The following is an 18,409-nucleotide window of genomic DNA, read 5'->3' as shown; positions in this document are numbered from 1 at the left end:
TGAGTTCAAAAAATAAAATTGTACCTCATGGCCAGGCTCTCCAGATAGCAAACAATGCTAAAAATAAGAAAAGGCTTCTGGGCAAATATTAAATCCAGGCATTGTCAGGAATATACAGTCTCAAGATAAAGCCAAGTGTGTGACTATAAAACCGTTTGTGAAAAAACTCAGAAAGATTTAAGTTAGTGCCTCTAATAGAAGAAAGTCCATATACAGCTTTTAAGAGCATTCTTCATAAAATATTTCCATTTGACAACAGAGCTTCCATGACTCTTAAGGGTATTTTTCTGCAACAGCATTGGTAGACAAGGTAGGCCAGGACTAATTGCAATAAGATGTGTGGATGTGGCTTTTGTCTAGTAAAGTGAACTTTAATAAAATTTGTAGAAGACCCAAAAAGTTTTTAAGAGAATTGTACTGATGAAACCATTGCTAGCTTGAGGTAAAAGGCACAGACAATTCAAAATAAAAATGGCCTTTAGACTCCCTAACTATGACTGATAGGAAGCAGAGTGAGAAAACTGTGTCAAAGATCATTGAGGGTCATTTTGAGAGTGATCTTTGTGAGAGTATATGACACGCTATATTTAAAACATCTGTGCTATAATATTCCATATTAATTGCACCTACTAATGTCTAGCATAGAGTTAACAGCTGACATTTTTATTGATATCAAATGCATTGTATTGTTAAAGTCCCACATTGCATCCTGCCACAGAAGTAAAATGTCATTGCAGAATATACTTATACATTTTTGCTGTCTTGAGATTGCTAGTTAAAATCTTTCCTTCTAGTTTCTTCTTCTTACTATACCCTCCCCTGCCATGAAATGCAAGTTTCCATTGTTATATTTGAACTTCTCTTTAACACCATTTAAATGATCTATATGTAGATCAGCAAATCATCTATATTCAATACCTATCTTCTATATTTAACTATATTTAGTTGATCTTGTACTTTTCGATTCATCCCCCAAATCAAAAGAATCAGTCACTATTATTACTTTTCCCATAATATAGGTTAATATGTTACATTGTTTAATGACTTGGAGGTCTCTTCTCACCTATCACAGCATCATATATGTATCTATTAGGTGCTGTCAAGTTAGTAACTGAACACCAAGTCTGTAAGCCTTGCTGCTGAAGATCTGCAAAATGAAGTGGCCGTTGGAATTTTTATTAAAGATGGATTCAATCAAATGGTTTTACCCTATTTTCTCTTTGCCTGGACCATGAGTCCATGGATGTGTACACATGAGCATGTAACAGAAATGGTAAGAGTTTTCACTGTAGCCTGTCTGATTCCTCTTCTTTTCCTTTGGTTGGCCATACTCTGCAATTGCCTATGATGAGATATTTTTAAAAAAACTGTTTTTACGGGAAGTGAAGATGAATAAGAATGAGGTTATTGGATTATTTTGTTGGCATAATTGCATTATCAGAATCCTCTTTGATATTTATTGAATATCTTTTAGGTTCCAATACTGTGCTAGGTGCTGTGAGTGTGTTAGCTTATTTAATTTTCCCAACAAATTAATGTATTGTCTCAGTTTTGTGTGTGAAGAAAGTGAGTTCTGAAAATGTTAGAGGACTACCCTAAGGACATATAACTAACAAGGCGGAGAGTTTGGATTCAAATCCAGGCCTTCTTTTAAGTCCTATGTTCTTTGTAGTATAAGGTTAGTGTAGATTAGTATGAAGACTAATCTTCAGAATTGGTTATGTAATGAAGTCTTTATTTTCTTAACGTTTAATGAACAACTAATTGTCCATTTCAGAAAACGTCTTCTATGTCACACTGGCATTACTTTCTTCCTAATAGTATTAGGGGTAAAGCAGTCTATAGTCAGCTCTCAATTGCTTGGAGACATTCATTCTTAAACGTCATCAAATGGTGTACTTTAGTTTGCAGTTTAAACCCTTTTCTTCATCAAACCTTTTACCAGAGTCAGTAAGATACAGCAAGAATAAATGCGAAGAGAAACCAGAGTATAGCAAGAATAAATGGATTTGAATTTCATGTCCTTTGATTTTTCTGAATAAGGCCCTAGTGAATATGTTAATACCCAGGAAAGCGGGAAGGAAGAAAAAAAAATGGACAGTGGAGGGTCTGGGTGGAGGTAGTAAGCTGGATGAACTTTTGTTTCTTATATCAAAAGTATCTTAATTAACTTTTATGATGTCTGTGTTTCAGAAAATTTTAAAAAATTCAAATTTATACTTTAAAACTCAGGTTTTTAAAGGACATTTAATCCTGTATTCTGATTTATTCATTCTTAAATCAAACATTCTATTTTTATACTATTTTTAATATCTGTGAATTTTAATTTTTTTCCTAAGGCATAGAAACATTCAATACACAGTTTCTCATGCTTTCAGTCATTCAAAATGTCTAAACCAAATTTGCCAAAACAAAATGGTGATTTGTAACTTGCTTCAAAGCTAGCAAACCATGTTCATTTTGGCTTAGTTTATACTTGATACAATAGCTTTTAACTGAAAACTACTTAGGTAAGCAGGAAAAATATCAGATTTAGCTTTCAATGCACTGTCCTATAGATTCTGCTTTTGAGGTGGCTTGTTTTTCGGTGTTGTATGTGCCAAAAAATGGGCCTGCTTAATATTTTTCAGGCAATGAAATGAGAATATTGTTAAATGGAGTTTAAGTGATGGTTATAAGTTGGCAGAATCTTAGCATCTGACAAGAATCACAATTTTCAAATGTCTAAATGTTATAGCTCTCAGATATAAACATCTGACTTTTTTTTTCATTGAACAGCAAAGTCAACATTACTATCCAGCTGTATTGTTTTTACTGTATGGTAACTAATGAAGTGCTTCCGAGCACCAAAGAACTACAATGCTGTAAAGTTGGAAGCAAAGCCACAATATGGATAATCATAGAGTCAGAACGGAATAAAGCAACTCCATTATGTACTGCAAATAAACACTATTTGAAACTTTTAATGTCAGTATGTCTTCTGGTTAGCTAAAGTGCAAAGGATCACATTGACTGTAGTCAATCCCTAGATCTGCTGGACTTGGTTCTACAGTTGGAATCTTAGCATAGACTCCTCACCAGTTGGACAATTTTAGATACTTTATGTAAACTCTTTGAACTTGAGTAACCTTATATGCAAACTGTGGGTAATACTACCAGATTCCTCCAAGATTCATTTATACATCTGTTATGGTTTGGGCCAGAAAAATATTAAATAAGATGAATTAAAAATCTGCAAATTAACATACAACTGTGCATTTTGCTAAAAGCTTTGAGGGAGAATATACTACTGGCTAAAGTGAGGTTTAGGAATTATCTCTGCATTTTGCTAATTAAAATTATTCTTCCTTTCTGCTCCTGTTGATAATTTGGAATTGATGACAATAACTGAATCACACAACTTAATATTAAGTAGCTTAAAAAAAATCTATCTGACACATCCCGGCTTACTCAATTGGTTTGATATTAACTTAGAGATTATATCCTCTATGTAATTAATATACTGTTAGGGGATACAATTTTAAAAGAAAAATCAGTTTCAAATGTCAGAGCTCAAATAAAGATTGAGCAAGTAGTTAAAAATATTTTATAGGGGACTTAGTGGAATGAAAATAAAGAAAACTTTAAAAATAAGCCATTGTTCAGCATGTCAGACAAGGTATTACATTTTATTTGTGCGTTAATAGCACATCCATATAGATAAAAGGTTGTTTAAAAATCTTGCAGAAAAATACAGGTGTCCCTTTTCCTAATAAAAACTGCATTTTCCCCATAGTTTATGCCTTTGATCCCCACAAACTCAGGAAAAATAAATGAAAACTTTGCTTTCATTTGCAGGGATATGACGCACATTACTGATCTTAAGGAAACAATATCCACTGCCTCATTGGAGCCCTGGGCCTCATGGCACCTATTGTAGAAGGTTGTTTTCTGTGTGTTTATTCTCTACATTTATTACTTAGAAAAATAGGTGGTGAGAAGATAGAAACAAATCATCAGATGTTAATGTACCAGGAAACCCAACAATAGCATGAATATGTTGATCTACAGGCTTGGTGACCTTTCGTGTTTGTTTAAACAGCTTGTTTTAATTAGTAATGGATATCGCTTACTCTTATGAATGTTATTGACAATTGAAAACAGCACCTTATAAGCTGAAGAATTGGAGAAATTTGATATGAGTGTTTGAGTTCAGTTTCTTTAGGGGCTTGCTTTGTTCTTGTCATAATGCTTGACGTTAATGGACAACTAAAATGGAATGGCTTCATGTGTCATACACTGAGTGAAGAGGACTGACAAAAAGCCATTAGTATCCAGGAAAGAAAGACAAAGGCAGAAATTCTATCGTTTCCAGATGAGTCCTTATGATTCCCCAAACTCTTTATTAGCTTGACAGACAAGAGGCAAGACTATTAATGCAAAGGTCATACGCTAGTGCAATTTTAGCCAGATTTTTTTGTCTTTAAAAAAGTAGTGGAAAATTATCTAGAACCCTAGTGCTATGGAATCTAAGGGATAATCTTTTTAAAACACAAACTTCATGACTTGATGTTCTAAGTGACAATTTTACTAGCCCTACTAAAAGGAAAGAATTCATCTTTTCTTACCATATAAAATTAAGCAGTTAGTGAAGGGAAACGTTGCTCATGCTTATTTCTGGAGGTACTTTAAGAGACTTTAAAATAATTCTGTAACTTTCCAGTCTCTTCTCACACTCAAATACAGTTATGATATTCTATAATAAAATCTGACAAAAGTGTCATTATTATCAATTTGATGCAGCATCACGATCATCAACTTTGTTCTTGTCAAATTATTCTAATGTATGTGGCATACCACCATCTTTCCAGTTTAAAATATTTTTTAAAAGCTCTAAAAATCACTTCCATAGATTTGGAAAGCCATTTCTGGTGTGGCACACATCTCACCCTTGTTTTTTTTTCTAAACATAGAGCATGTTTCAGGTAGGCACTGTGACATGTGGTTCTTGATTTTTATTTTTTCCGTTAGCTAGTGCTTGGTTGGAAACAATGGCAATGCTACTTCCTTAGAAAATGCAGCCTTCCTTGATCTTTTTGGTACTGGCCACACTGAGACTCTCTTTCCTTTCCTTTCCTTTCCTTTCCTTTCCTTTCCTTTCCTTTCCTTTCCTTTCCCCTTCCCCTTCCCCTTCCCCTTCCCCTTCCCCTTTCTTTATTTTTTGAGAAGTCTTGGATTAGTATTTGGGAAGCATATTCATACCACCCATCCTGATACCATTCTTTGTTGCTGAAGGAAACAGAAAGAGGGGAAAGACATTGTCACCTGAATAAGTCATCTTGTAGTTGGATAGCAGACTGGGTGTGAGTTTTACTTTGATTTGATAGACATTTCCTCTGCCATAGCATTTTTACAAATGATGGCTATTAAAATTCTGGTTATACCTCTGCTTGTGTTATTTACCACACAGGAAAGAAAAAGATTCCTAAAATAAAAATAAAATAAATAGCCAAAAAGCAAGCAAACAACATTCCAACCAGCAACTATATTATACCTTGTAAGACATTGTTCATTTTTTTCTCTTTCTTTATACATTGTGCACAGTTGGGATGCTAATATGTGGACAGTATAGTGAAATAGCACTGGATGGTCAAGATACCTAGTATCATTTCCAGTTCATCAGCTAATTAGCTTTGTGACCTTGGGTAAGTAGCTTAACTTCTCTGGACTCAGGTTCCTTATCACATTGTGATATTGCCCTCAAGAGGGTGAAAATTCATTCTTGGGGTGAGAGGGTGAAAAAAATCTTACTCTTTTTGTGTTTAAAATACACAATATGTATAAAATATAAAATACATATATGTATATATGTATTTATGTATAAAACATATATATATATATACAGTACATAAACATGTTCAATGTATCTGTTGTACTAAAATTTCATATTAGGTGTCATTATAAATAAAATGTTTAAAAAGGTTCTTTAGTGGGACAATGATGAAATAAAGATTGAGAAACAGTGACTAATCGGACAAATGGCTAGGTAATATCGAGTATTTGTTTGTTTCAGCTTTACTTTCCTATATCTTCTATAAATAAAGCCCATGTTTCCAGATTAATCCTTTCAAAGGGCCTGAAAAGTGTATTTCAACCTTAAATATTAGTTATTATATCTTATAGAAAGATATTTGGTATATCTTTCCAAAGTCAAACTTACTTTCTTTCTTTCTAGTTTTGGGGAAACACATATTCTTATAGAAAACTTTCAAGATAGAGAAACGTAGAAGGAAGAGTAAAATCAATTGTCGTTGCATGTACTATCAGTTGGTTACCAAAGTCTGTTTCCCTTCTTTCTGAATACATAGTTATATTCTAACCTTTGCTGACAGATGCGAATATTCCTAAGTTCTAGTCAATAGGACATAACTGGAAGTATCCTATTTCCAGGCCTAACCTATCCCAACATCTAACATAGCCTCTTCCATACTCTTTCCCATTCCAGCTAAATGGAATGGCAATCCCTAGGACAACCTCGGAAGCCATTGGAATCCTGAGTTCCTGAATGACTGCATAGCTTGTTCTTGACAAAATGAGCTGGTTAAGACTCATCCATTCATATGATAATATGTATATACGTACTGTGTATATATATTACATACAATCTACTGTTTGCTTTATTGAGATTGGTCTGTGAACAACTAGAAACCTCATTTGTGCTATCATGTGCCAATATTATATATAATAAAGACGTTGATACCTACTCTGTCCAATATAGTAGCCACTAGTTATATGTGGCTATTTACCTTTAATTAAAATCTTAATTTCTCAGTCACAATAGTCACATTCCAAGTTCTCAACAGTCACATCTGGCTGGTGGCTACCGTACTGGGCAGTGTAGATATAGAACATTTCTACTATCACAGAAAGTTCTAATAAACAGCACTGACCTGTATTTTTGAGAACTAAGTAAAGCTTGTACAGGCACATATACAAACTTGAGTACACACACATGCGCAGACATACATATACATGAACACACATATATAAGGGAAGGGAAACATGGATCAAAATGCACGAATTGTGTGTGAATCTCCATAATATCCTTTCCACCATACACCAAATAATGTGCTGGTGTGATACGAAATGATGGAAGTTCTTGGGGTAATAGTGAGTATTATGACTGGAGATTAAGGTGAAGGATGGGGCAGACCCATGTAACTACAAGGTGCTACTCTTCTAATTATTTTATTCCCTCTCCTTAAGCTGTCTACCTTATTTAATTCTCTAAAAATTAAAAACTACCCCACAGGTAAGCACTTAGCTGCTTAATGAGCCTACTGATATGTGAGAAAGAAATTGTCGTTTATCAGTTGAATGATTCCTAGCTTCTGGGTAGTATTCCTCCTTTCCATTAAGACTGCCCTGGTGGTGGTGGCAGCACTAAACTTTTCCGTTTTCAGGTAGAAAAAAGAGTAGAAGAGGGTTTAGGAAATTTTGTCTAGTATAGTCGATCTCAAATTTGAGGTGAGAGCATGACCTACCAGGAGTGAAAAATTGTCCTGCATAACTCTGATACTTTCCGTCCTCCTTCCCACCATCATTATTCCGATCCTTGCCCTTCATGTTATGAATCTGTGATCTTGCTCTTTGGTTTTGTGGTGGTGTACATAGCTTTGCTCAGTGGAATTTTATATCATGTCACTTGCTAATGGGCTGCAGATTCTAAGACTAGGCTGCCCTGCACAGCTCTCAGAATAATGATTACTCCTCTATTTTGCATCATGGTCTTTAGAGTTTGTTTTAACGTAGAGAAATAGTGAAGATGAACGTGTGTCATGTCCAAGTTACATGGACTGTTCAAATAACCTAAGCTGCACAAGGTTTCTTTCTCATTTAAGTTAATCCTAAGCTTTATTTCCAAGTATTGGAAACTCATAGGGGGAAAAAAATGGAAGGGTTGATTTAGTTCCTTGCCACCCTACACTGCAGTAATTAGGACTACATAAAACTTTGAGGTGTCTGGATAGCCACAGTTTTCTAGTGATATAAAATCAGTACCTAGTGTTTTACAGGGCCTACATATTATATAACTGGCCGGAAAACACAAATCCAAACTCTTTCTTTGTAGGTTGTTTAATGACTTAGGAAATGTAGCTGTCAGTAAGTATGAAAATGAACGTCTAGGAATTCTTTCTTTATACATTGTGGACAATTGGGATGCTAATATGTGTACAGTATAGTAAAATAACACTGGATTGGTGGTCAAGACTTTCAAATAGAAGTCACAGTTTGGCTTTTTCTCCAGCTTTCTCTGCTGACTTAAAAGAAAGCATTCTCCTTCTACGGAATGACATAAAAATGAAGTCAAGGGGCAGGATCCAGTACCTCTAAATTTACATTAGGGCTTTCCACAAGGCAACCTAAAAGCTCGTTTATTTTTATTCTTATTTTTTCCTGACTAAGAAAACTGAGCAGCCCTTTGAAGGTCCCTGCTGCTAGAATCCCTGTCTAATGTGGGACATGGGGCCCAATTCAATGATTCTTGAAAGGTTTTCAAACTGGTTTTGAGGAGCTAGTAGACCACTTTGTAATACGAAGAAGCATCTGACATTTAGAATTCTGCCCCCCAATGTGCAAACAATAGGAGAGGAATAGCTGTGCCCTCACTTGGGCTTCTGCTGTGCTAATTACAGAAATGTAAAGCCCAGCTGTGGTCAGACCAGCTCATCAAGGAGAGATGTGTTAGACCAAGAAAGCAAAAGAAGGACCGAAATGTTTTTCATTTTCATTCTTTGCATATTGTCTGTTACAGCATTCAGCTCTGCTTAATTATAAACCATCTCTTTTTTCCATTTATAAACATTTCTTTCCCCCGGAATTCAATGTGAATGAAGTTGCTTCTAGACTAGCATGTGGCTGTGAGGTTGGAGCTCAAAGGTTGAACTAAGATTTCTTAACATATCTATATGCAAATTAACATTGATCTATAAACCCAATCTATTTAAAAATGAGAGCTTCTTGTCCCCTGTTCCAAATCCTTAACAACCCTCCTCTACCCTAAAAAAAAAAATATATATATATATATATATATATATATATATATATATATACATATATACATATATATTATATATATATATATATATATATATATATATATATATATATATATATATATATAAATTCAACAAAACCAAACCAAAGAGAACAAACAAGCAAATTTTAACTTTCCAAAGAAACTTCGATTTCATTTCAACAGGGAAACTTATATAAATATATTTTGTTTCTCCTTGATATTTCTTTTCTGCTTGCTTTTCCTGGGACTCTGGTTCCAGATTGGAATTACAAGAATACTTTGCTGCAGCTATATGATTGTTTTCTGTTAATGTAAGAAATACAAGAAAACATAAACAGAGAAAAAGGAAAACTGGCATTGATAAGAATATATTGGGCAATGCAAAAATTCTAGACTGACTAAACATTTTGCCAGACAGCAAAATACCGAAAAGTATTTAGAAAATGGTTTGAAATGCCTCTACCATTTGCTTTTATTATTTAGAAAGTGCAAAGCATTTGTACAGTGGAACTTGATTATGATGATGTTATATTATTGTCTAGGAAGAACAATATCAATGTTATAGGTTTTTTGTATCATAGACATATAGCCTGGGCATGACTGTATAATAACAATAGTAGTAATAACAATAATTTGTTATTATTAATAACATGCTAAATGTTTTAAATGGCAAGGTAAAATCACGTTTACTTATGAGGAAGGGATCATAAGTGATATGACTCTGCAGGTTGTGTACTGCATAAACTGCAGGAAATATCATTCGCTGGTGGTCATTGTAGATTTGTATATATACATACATATGCACACATACATATATACATGCACATTTATACATATATACATGCACATTTATACACATATACATATATACATATATACAAATATACATATATACATATATACATATTATATATATATATATACACACACACACACACACACACACACACACACACTCACATAATGACAATGTTCTGGCAGACAATAAAGTACTTTGAGGAAGGAGTAGCTTTTTCTATAGACCCCAGTGGGTTTGTAGTGGGGCTAGAGGCAGGTGTTATTATTTTGACCTTTCTAACCTAGAGAAGCTAAGTGACTTATCCTGGATCACAGAAATAATGAGTAATAGATATTCAAATTTTCACTCGTTGACTCCATATTCTCTGCTCCTAATTGTGGTTTGCTGATTTGACATGAAGCACTCTGTGTTCACGAAGAGAGGAATACCATGTTGTAGTTTTATTGTATTTATGATTGAGAAATTCCTCTGCCACAAAGACTCTGAAGACCCACCCGCAGGAAATACATCTGAAAACTATCTCCTCTTTTAGCCTAAGTGATCATTAGGAATCATGGTTCTTATGTTACATCTGTGGTTCTCAACTAGTCAATATGCTACTAGAGAAACCCCAAACTTGTCCAGGTGGAACCTTGGGTTTTCTTGACAATTAGAGAAATTTGGAATGCTACAGCAATATTAATTAAATACAACAACTGTATATACTTTTCAAACTGTTTCAAAATGGCTTTTAATATTGCTCTGAGTGGGACCCAGAGTTTGTGAGAAATTAATTAATATATACAAGGTGGAAATATTGAGATAATGGCTGGAAGGGGGATGTTACTGGATTCTTTTCTTTTCCCTATTTGCAAAACTTAGTTTACCCAGTTGGTTAATTGACACTTTGAGTTTTATGGAAATAAGATTCTTGAGAAATACACAACTGAGGATAGGAGAAGGGTTTGGGTTAAATCAGGAAAGTAATAAGCTCTTGGATGCCACAGGGGCAGTTTGAGGTCATTAAACACGCTGTGGGTCTCGGGGAAAACTAGGCTTCTCTCACAATTTGAGTTTTCTCTGCCTCTGAAATGTGTCTCATGAAGAGAAAAACTCCCAGTTCTTATTATATAAGATTAATTCACTATTTCAATTGAGTGTTTTCCATTCGACAAGCAGGTACCAAGTGCTATGAATGTTCACAACACTGCTTCATCCTGGGGGATACGAGGATATGCAATAATAGTCATCGATATTTGTGGAGTGTTCTAGAGTTTATACATTCATTTCTTAGACATCCTCTCATTTTAAACCTTGGGAATTAGCTATGATGACTAGCTCCAACTACAGAGGAGAAAACCAAGGCTCAGTAACCTGCCTAAGTTTCAGTACATGACATTCAAACTCAAGCCTTTCAACTTTGGAATCCATCTTATTTCCATTATATCAGATTCCCTGACCTAAACAACCTTGCACTTTACAGTAAGAGAAATCTACCTAGTCACAAATGTGGCACGCATGTAATTGAAAAATAGAATATCACAGTAGTCCAGTTTAGCAAAACATTATACCAGTAAGCACTAGATGACAGTGCCAAATTGGGTGACAAATTCTCCTAGTGTGGATTTTATATTTTGGGAGCCGTGTATTTTGCCTTTTATAAATTTTTCTCAGTATGTTTTCAGAAACCACACTATATTAACTTTATATACTTGGGAATTAGACCTCTTCTTCTTTCTCAGGAATGGATAGACAGCTTTCCACTCAACAAGTAGAGTGCTTAAAAGAAGCCTGCAGTAAATTCCTTTTGACCTTTTCAATCTATTTCCATGGATCCTTTCACTGGTAGCATATTAGATTTTTGCCTGTCTGCAACTTGATACAAGTCTTGCGGATGGGCTTAAATAGAGCCCCTTAAATAAGGTATAATCTGTATATGTAAACTCATAAAAACGAACCTTCCTTTGGAGATCACAGACAGTAAGTTCTTAAGTTTGAGAGAGGATTCTTAGCAGATATCTATCAAGGCTGCTCTGATTCAAATGTCTTACAAGTAAGCACTATAGTGGTAAAGATTTAAGCAATTTCACATCCAAACAGAGCCTAAAATTACTTGAGCTAGTAGAATTCTATAACCCACCTGCTGCTTTTGAAAGATTGAGAAATAGTTTTTTTTTGCAGATGCTTTCTTCTCTTTTTAATTTTTTATTGGATTCAACAGACAAAATTTATCAAGCTGCTAAAAGTTTTTGTGTACTCTTTTTAAAATACTTTAAAAAATTTTTTCAATTGAGGTTGACATACAATATTATATTAGTTTCAGGTGTACAACATGGTGATTAGACATTTATATAACTTACGAAGTGATCACCCCGATAAATCTAGTACCTGTCTGACACCATATATAGTTATTACAATATTATTTACTATGTTCCCTATGCTATACTTTACATCCCCATGACTATCATATAACTACCAATTTGTACTTAATTCCTTCCTCTTTTCCACTCATTCCCCTAATCCCCCCTCCCAGCTGGCAATCATCAAAATATTCTCTGTATCTGTGAATTTGTTTCTGTTTTGTCTGTTCATTTATTTTGGTTTTTAGATTCCACGTATAAGAGAAATCATATATTTTTCTTTTCTTGTCTGACTTATTTCATTTAGCATAATATCCTCTATTATATTATCCATCCATGTTGTTGCAGATGGCAAGATCCCATTCTTTTTCATGGTAATAGTCCATTGTATATATGTACACTTCTCTTTATCCATTCGGCTATTGATGTTTGCTTCTGTATCTTTGCTATTGTAAATAATGCTACAATGAACATGTGGATGCATATGTCTTTTCAAGACAGTGTTTTGGGTTTCTTGGGATAAGTACCCAGAGGTGGAATTGCTAGTTCCTTCTTTGTCTCTTGTTAGAGCCTTTATTTTAAACTCTACTTTGTCTGATATAAGTATTGCTACTACAGATTTTTGTTTGTTTCCATTTTCATGGAATTATCTTTTTCCATCCTTTGCATTTAGTCTATGTATGTCTTTTGATCTGAAACAAATCTCTTATAGGCAGCATATCTAAGGTTCTTGTTATCTTATCCATTCAGCCACTGTATGTTTTTTGATTAGAGCATTTTATCCATTTACATTGAAAGTAGTTGTTATAGATCTGTAGTTATTGTCCTTTTATCATTCATGTTTTTTATCTTTTTTCTTCTTCTTATAGAAGTACCTTTAACATTTCGTGTAATACTGGTTTTGTGACAATGAACTCCTTTAGCTTTTTCTTGTCTGGGAAACTCTTTTATCTGTCCTTTGATTCTAAGTGATAGCTTTGCTGGGTAGAGTAATCTTGGTTGTAGTTTTTTGCTTTTCATCACTTTGACTATTTTGTGCCAATTCCTTCCAGCTGCAGTTTCTGTTGAGAAATCAGCTGGCATCTAATGGGAATTCCCTTGTAGGTAACTAAGAGCTTTTCTCTTGCTGTTTTTAAGATTCTCTCTTTTTCTTTAACTTTTGGTATTTTAATTATGATGTGTCTTGGTGTGCGCCTCTTTGGGTTCATCTTGTTTGTGCTTTCTGAGCTTGTATGTCTATTTTCTTCACCAGATTAGGGAAGTTTTCAGTCATTATTTCTTCAAATAGTTTTCAATTCCTTGTTCTCTCCTCCTTCTGGTACTCCTACAATGTGAATGTTGGTATGCTTGATATTGTCCCAAAAACCCCTTTAACTATTGTCATTTTTTAAAAATTCTTTTTGCTTTTCTGATTGGTTGTTTGCTGCCACCTTTTCTTCCAAATCACTGATTCAACCCTCTACTTCATCTAATCTAACTGATGACTCCCTGTAATGTATTCTTCATTTCAGTTACTGTATTCTTCATTTCTAATTGGTTCTTTCTTATGTTTTCTATCTCCATTTTTATGTTTCCTATCTGTTTGTTGAAGTTCTCACTGAGATCATTGAGCATCTTTATAGCCATTGTTTTGAACTTGCATCTGGTAGATTGCTTTTTTCCATTTTGTTTAGTTCTTTTACTGGAGTTTTATCCCGTTTTTTCATTTGGGGCATGTTTCTTTGTCTTCCCATTTTGGTTGCCTCCCTGTGTTTGTTTCCATGTATTAGGTAGAACTGCTATGCCTCCTGGTCTTGGTAGAGTGGCCTTATGTAACAGTTGTCCTGTGGGGCCCATTGGTGTAGTCTCCCTGGTGACCTGAGCTGGGTGCTCTAGTTGTTTTTCTTGTGTGGGTTATGTGTGCCCTCCTTTTGCAGTTGAGCTTTGATTGCTGTTTGCATGTCAGTGAGAGGTATTGACCCTCAAGCTGATTGGTTGTGAGGACTGGCCCTGGCTAAAGTGGAGGAGCTGTGGTTCAGGGGCTGACCTATGGAGAGGATTTGCTTTAGCAGGGCTCTGGTACCTACCCAGTCTACCCTTTGGGTGTGTTGTTTGTGGAAGTGGCTGGGTGTTGCTCTGGTCTGAAGCTGGCCACCAGGTGTGTTGGTTCTGGGGCTCCTTGATAGGGGCTCTTGTGCAGGCCAAGTTCAGCTGCTGCCTATGACCTTCCCGGGCCATGTGGTGTGAGCTACAAAGTGGTCTGCAGATGGTTGCCACTTGTGATGGGCTTGGATCTGCCTGTGAACCAAGGCCAGCTGCTGCTAGTTCCAGCCTTGGGGCTGCTTAACAAAAGGTATGGGGCATGCTGAAGCCAGATGCTGCTTGTTTGGCATTTGTGAACCTTTGAGAGATTTTAGGAAAGTCTTCAGCATGAGCCAATACAGTCCATTTGTATGGAAAAAATGCTGGAAGTGGCTTGGGTGTGCCTGAAGGTTGGGTTGGGTGGGGTCTCAGGCAATCACTAGGGCTGGTGAATGGTATTAGTGAGGTTGATGAAAACTCAGAAATGGTGTCTGCCTCTGTCTGCATGCTCGTTTGGGGGAGGGCTCAAAAAAGGAACAATGGCTTCAGCCAGCCCTTCTGTCTGGGAGAACGCTGCTCTTCCACCCCTTGTTATGAAGACAGACAATTCAGTTCTTTCTTGTATGTTCCTGGTGCCCTTTGAGCTGCTGCCCCAGTGCTGGAGCTCAGAGCCAGTGAGTCCATCAGCGAATAAGTCCTTGAAGGGGTCCTTTAAGAGGAATGCCTCAGACTGCAGACACCCTGTGTCTCACTCAGTTACAATCTCTGCTGTTTTCACAGCTAGATGTTAGGGGATTTCTCTCCATGGCACTGTAACCCTGGATTGGGGAGCCTGGTGTGGGGCTGGGACACATCACTCCTCAGGGGGGACTTCTGCAGCTGAGATACCCCTCCCAATTTTTAACTGCCACATGCCACGTGGGACTTGCGTTTTCCATGTTTCCACCTCTTTTACCAGTCTTAACATGGCTACGTCTGTATGTCCCTAGTTGTAGGACTTCTGTTCAGTTAGACCTCAGGTGATTCTCAGTGATGGTTGTTCTATAGTTTAGTTGTAATTTTGTTGTGGTTGTGGGAGGAAGCGAGCACAGTCACTTTTTTTCCAATGAAATTTTTGTAAGGAGGATTTCCTACCTTTATTTGACTCCCTGTGATACAGTTATTGTTGATAACACTACAAATCAGTATAAACTTAATTATTTTCTACTAGTTGCAAAATCAACAATTTTTCTTAATTAACATGACATGTGTTGGAGAAGAATAGATTAGAGAATTTGAATTCATCATACAACTATCATACAAATGCATCACAGCCTTTTATGAATAGTGTTTAGTGTTTAGTGATTTCCTATCAGTAGCTCTTCTGATGTGCATGTAAAAGAGTACTTGAGAATGGGAAAGTTAGAGTAAATAGCAGGTGCCTATAAAAATTATTGGGGAAGCAGTCATCACATGACTTGTCACCCATCCAGAGATTGTCCAATTAGTGCTGGAACATCCCCTTATATGGAGGCAGGGTACAGGGTACAAAGTTACTGCTTGGCTTCAGATACTTCTTCTTTATTAGGAGAAATCTTTCCTGTCCTGGGTGCTCAGTGAATTTCTTGTATTGCTTAAGCATTTTGGTGATATGTACCTGGCCAGCTCCACTCTCCTCCTCTCTTTTGTAGCCCAAGAGGGATATATATATATATATATATATATATATATATATATATATATATTTATTTATTTATTTATTCCATTCCCTTGCATGGGCTATTGGGAGTGACCCCTTGGCCATGAGAGACAAGCACACTACAGATCCGGATCTTGCTGTGTCTCCTTCTTTAGGTGAGTAAAGAAAGCATTGTTCCAACCAGTAACTTGTGTGTTGAGTTTTTCTCAGTGACTCTGAACCAGTAGAAGATATAATGGGTTGATGTCTTTAGGCTCCTATTTCTGGTGGTTGGCATTTTTATGTTCTTCACCATACTCTAAGCAGTGGGAACCCTCATCTGGGATTGGTAGCTGGATCTTCCTCCTTGACAAAAATGAAACATAGTTTTTTTATTTAAAAAATCTCAGTCTAGGACTTTTTGAAATAGTTATGGAGACCTAGCAGTAATGCAAAATGCACTTAAAATATCTCCTCACAAATATGAAACATATTAAGAGACTTGTGATGGATTCTACTTATGTTAATATGAATTTTAATATAATTTCTACATTTAATTTGTGGTTGGAGTAGGGATAGATAAAGATGTCAGATGTGTGGTATTGTCCTGCTTTCACATAATTATTTTGATTTTTAAGAAGTTAGTCACCATCATCACAATGGTTGTCATATCCACTTTTAAGAACTCATCGTACACACACACAATCACCAACTAGGTTTTCAAAAATATATTGTGAATTTATCCACTTTTTTCATCTCCACTGCTATCATTCTGGTCCAAGGCACCATTATCTCTCACCTGGATTACTACAATAATCCCCTATAATTCATTCACTTCACAGTCAAATTAATTTCTTTAAAATTAATCAAATTTTGTCATCCTCCTGGTCAAAATCATTCCAGTGCCTTCACATCACACTTGGAGTAAACCACAAAGTCCTTTTCTTGGTCTCTAGGCATATGCAAATTGTTCCATCTTATACAAATTGTTTTAGAAAACAGCAAAAGAAGAAAAGTTGCCAAACTCATTTTTTGAAGCAAGTAAAACCTTGTTACCAACACTTGAGGCACATGCATACCTTGTTTTATTGTGCTTCGCTTTATTGTACTTCATAGATACCATGTTTTCTAAAAATTGAAGATACGACCCACCACCAGAAAAAGACTATGACTGTCTTTATTGTGACCTGGAACCGAACCTGCAATATCTCTGAGGTATGTCTATATAAGTGTTGCAAAGTTGATGTCAAGTAAAGAGACTTACAAGCCAATATCACTCATGGACATAGATGCAAAAATCTATGCATATAAAATGTTGGCTAATTGAATCTTACATTATATTAACAGTAATATGTCATGATCACATTGAAGAATATTTTAGTTCTTTGATATCACATGACTTACGAGACTTTTACATCTAGTTCAGATGTGTCTTATGACATAACAGACTTTCTATATCCATCTGCCTAATTGAGGTTTCATTTGAATGTTCTGTAAGCATTCTCAAAATTAACATATCCAAAACTAAATTGCTGAAATTCCTTCTAAAACATTCTGCTCTCTTAGTTTTCCCAAACTCAGTAAATGGCCACTGCTTTCCTTCCATCCAGAAGCTAATTCTCAATACTTGTAGTTCTACCATGCTAGTCATTAGTTGCCATCATTTCACCTAGAAGAGCGTACTGGCTGGTTTTCCTATTGTCACCTTTGTCCCGCCCCCACAATCCCAGTCTGTTTTTAACAGTAATCCCGTTAAAATGTAAGTTAAGCATGTCACTCTTTGGCTCAAAGCACTTCAGTGACTTTTGCTACTCCCTCAGAATACAAGCAAGTTGCAATGGCCTCTTGGGCCCCTACAGTCTGTCTTCTTCTCTCTCAGGCTTCATGTCCTATCACTCTTCCTCCCGTCTCTTGGCTCTAGCTCCATAATTGACTGTCATCAGTCTGAATTGCTCTGCTCTTCTCCCAGGTATCCAAATGACAAACTCCCTTTGTTTCTTTTGGTCTTTATTTAAATGTTACTTTTCTAGTGAATTTGAATTCATCATACAACTATCATACAAATTCATCATACAGCTATCATACAAATTCATTTCTAGAGAATTTGAATTCATCATACAACTATCACACAAATCTGAAATTGTATATATAATACTTTTCTGAAATTGCCAGTCCTTCTCATCTTGCCTCCTTTTTAATGTTTCTGCTCCATATATTAATATCTTTTTTTAAAACACGTTTTTCAGTTTTGAAATCTTGGTCTGTCTGTTCCAGTATTTCTCCTAATGATATCCATATTGCAGTACATTGGAATAGTTGTTCTCCTTAACTGTCTTATTTTCTGGGCCTGTGAGTTCATTTTCCCCAGGGAGTACCAGGTATGCTGTTAGGAAATGCAAATAGAGGAAGGCCAGAACCTTGTCAAGGTCAGCTCCAGAGATTTCACTGTGTATGTTTTTGAATGTGTGTATGTGTGTGCATGCGAGAGAGAGAGA

The sequence above is a fragment of the Rhinolophus sinicus genome, chromosome 14 (assembly GCF_057876585.1).
Source record: "Rhinolophus sinicus isolate RSI-liver-muscle chromosome 14, RSI-T2T, whole genome shotgun sequence".
Classification (NCBI taxonomy): domain Eukaryota; kingdom Metazoa; phylum Chordata; class Mammalia; order Chiroptera; family Rhinolophidae; genus Rhinolophus; species Rhinolophus sinicus.
The sequence above is the reverse complement of the archived record's forward strand: the minus strand, read 5'-3'. Positions refer to the sequence as shown.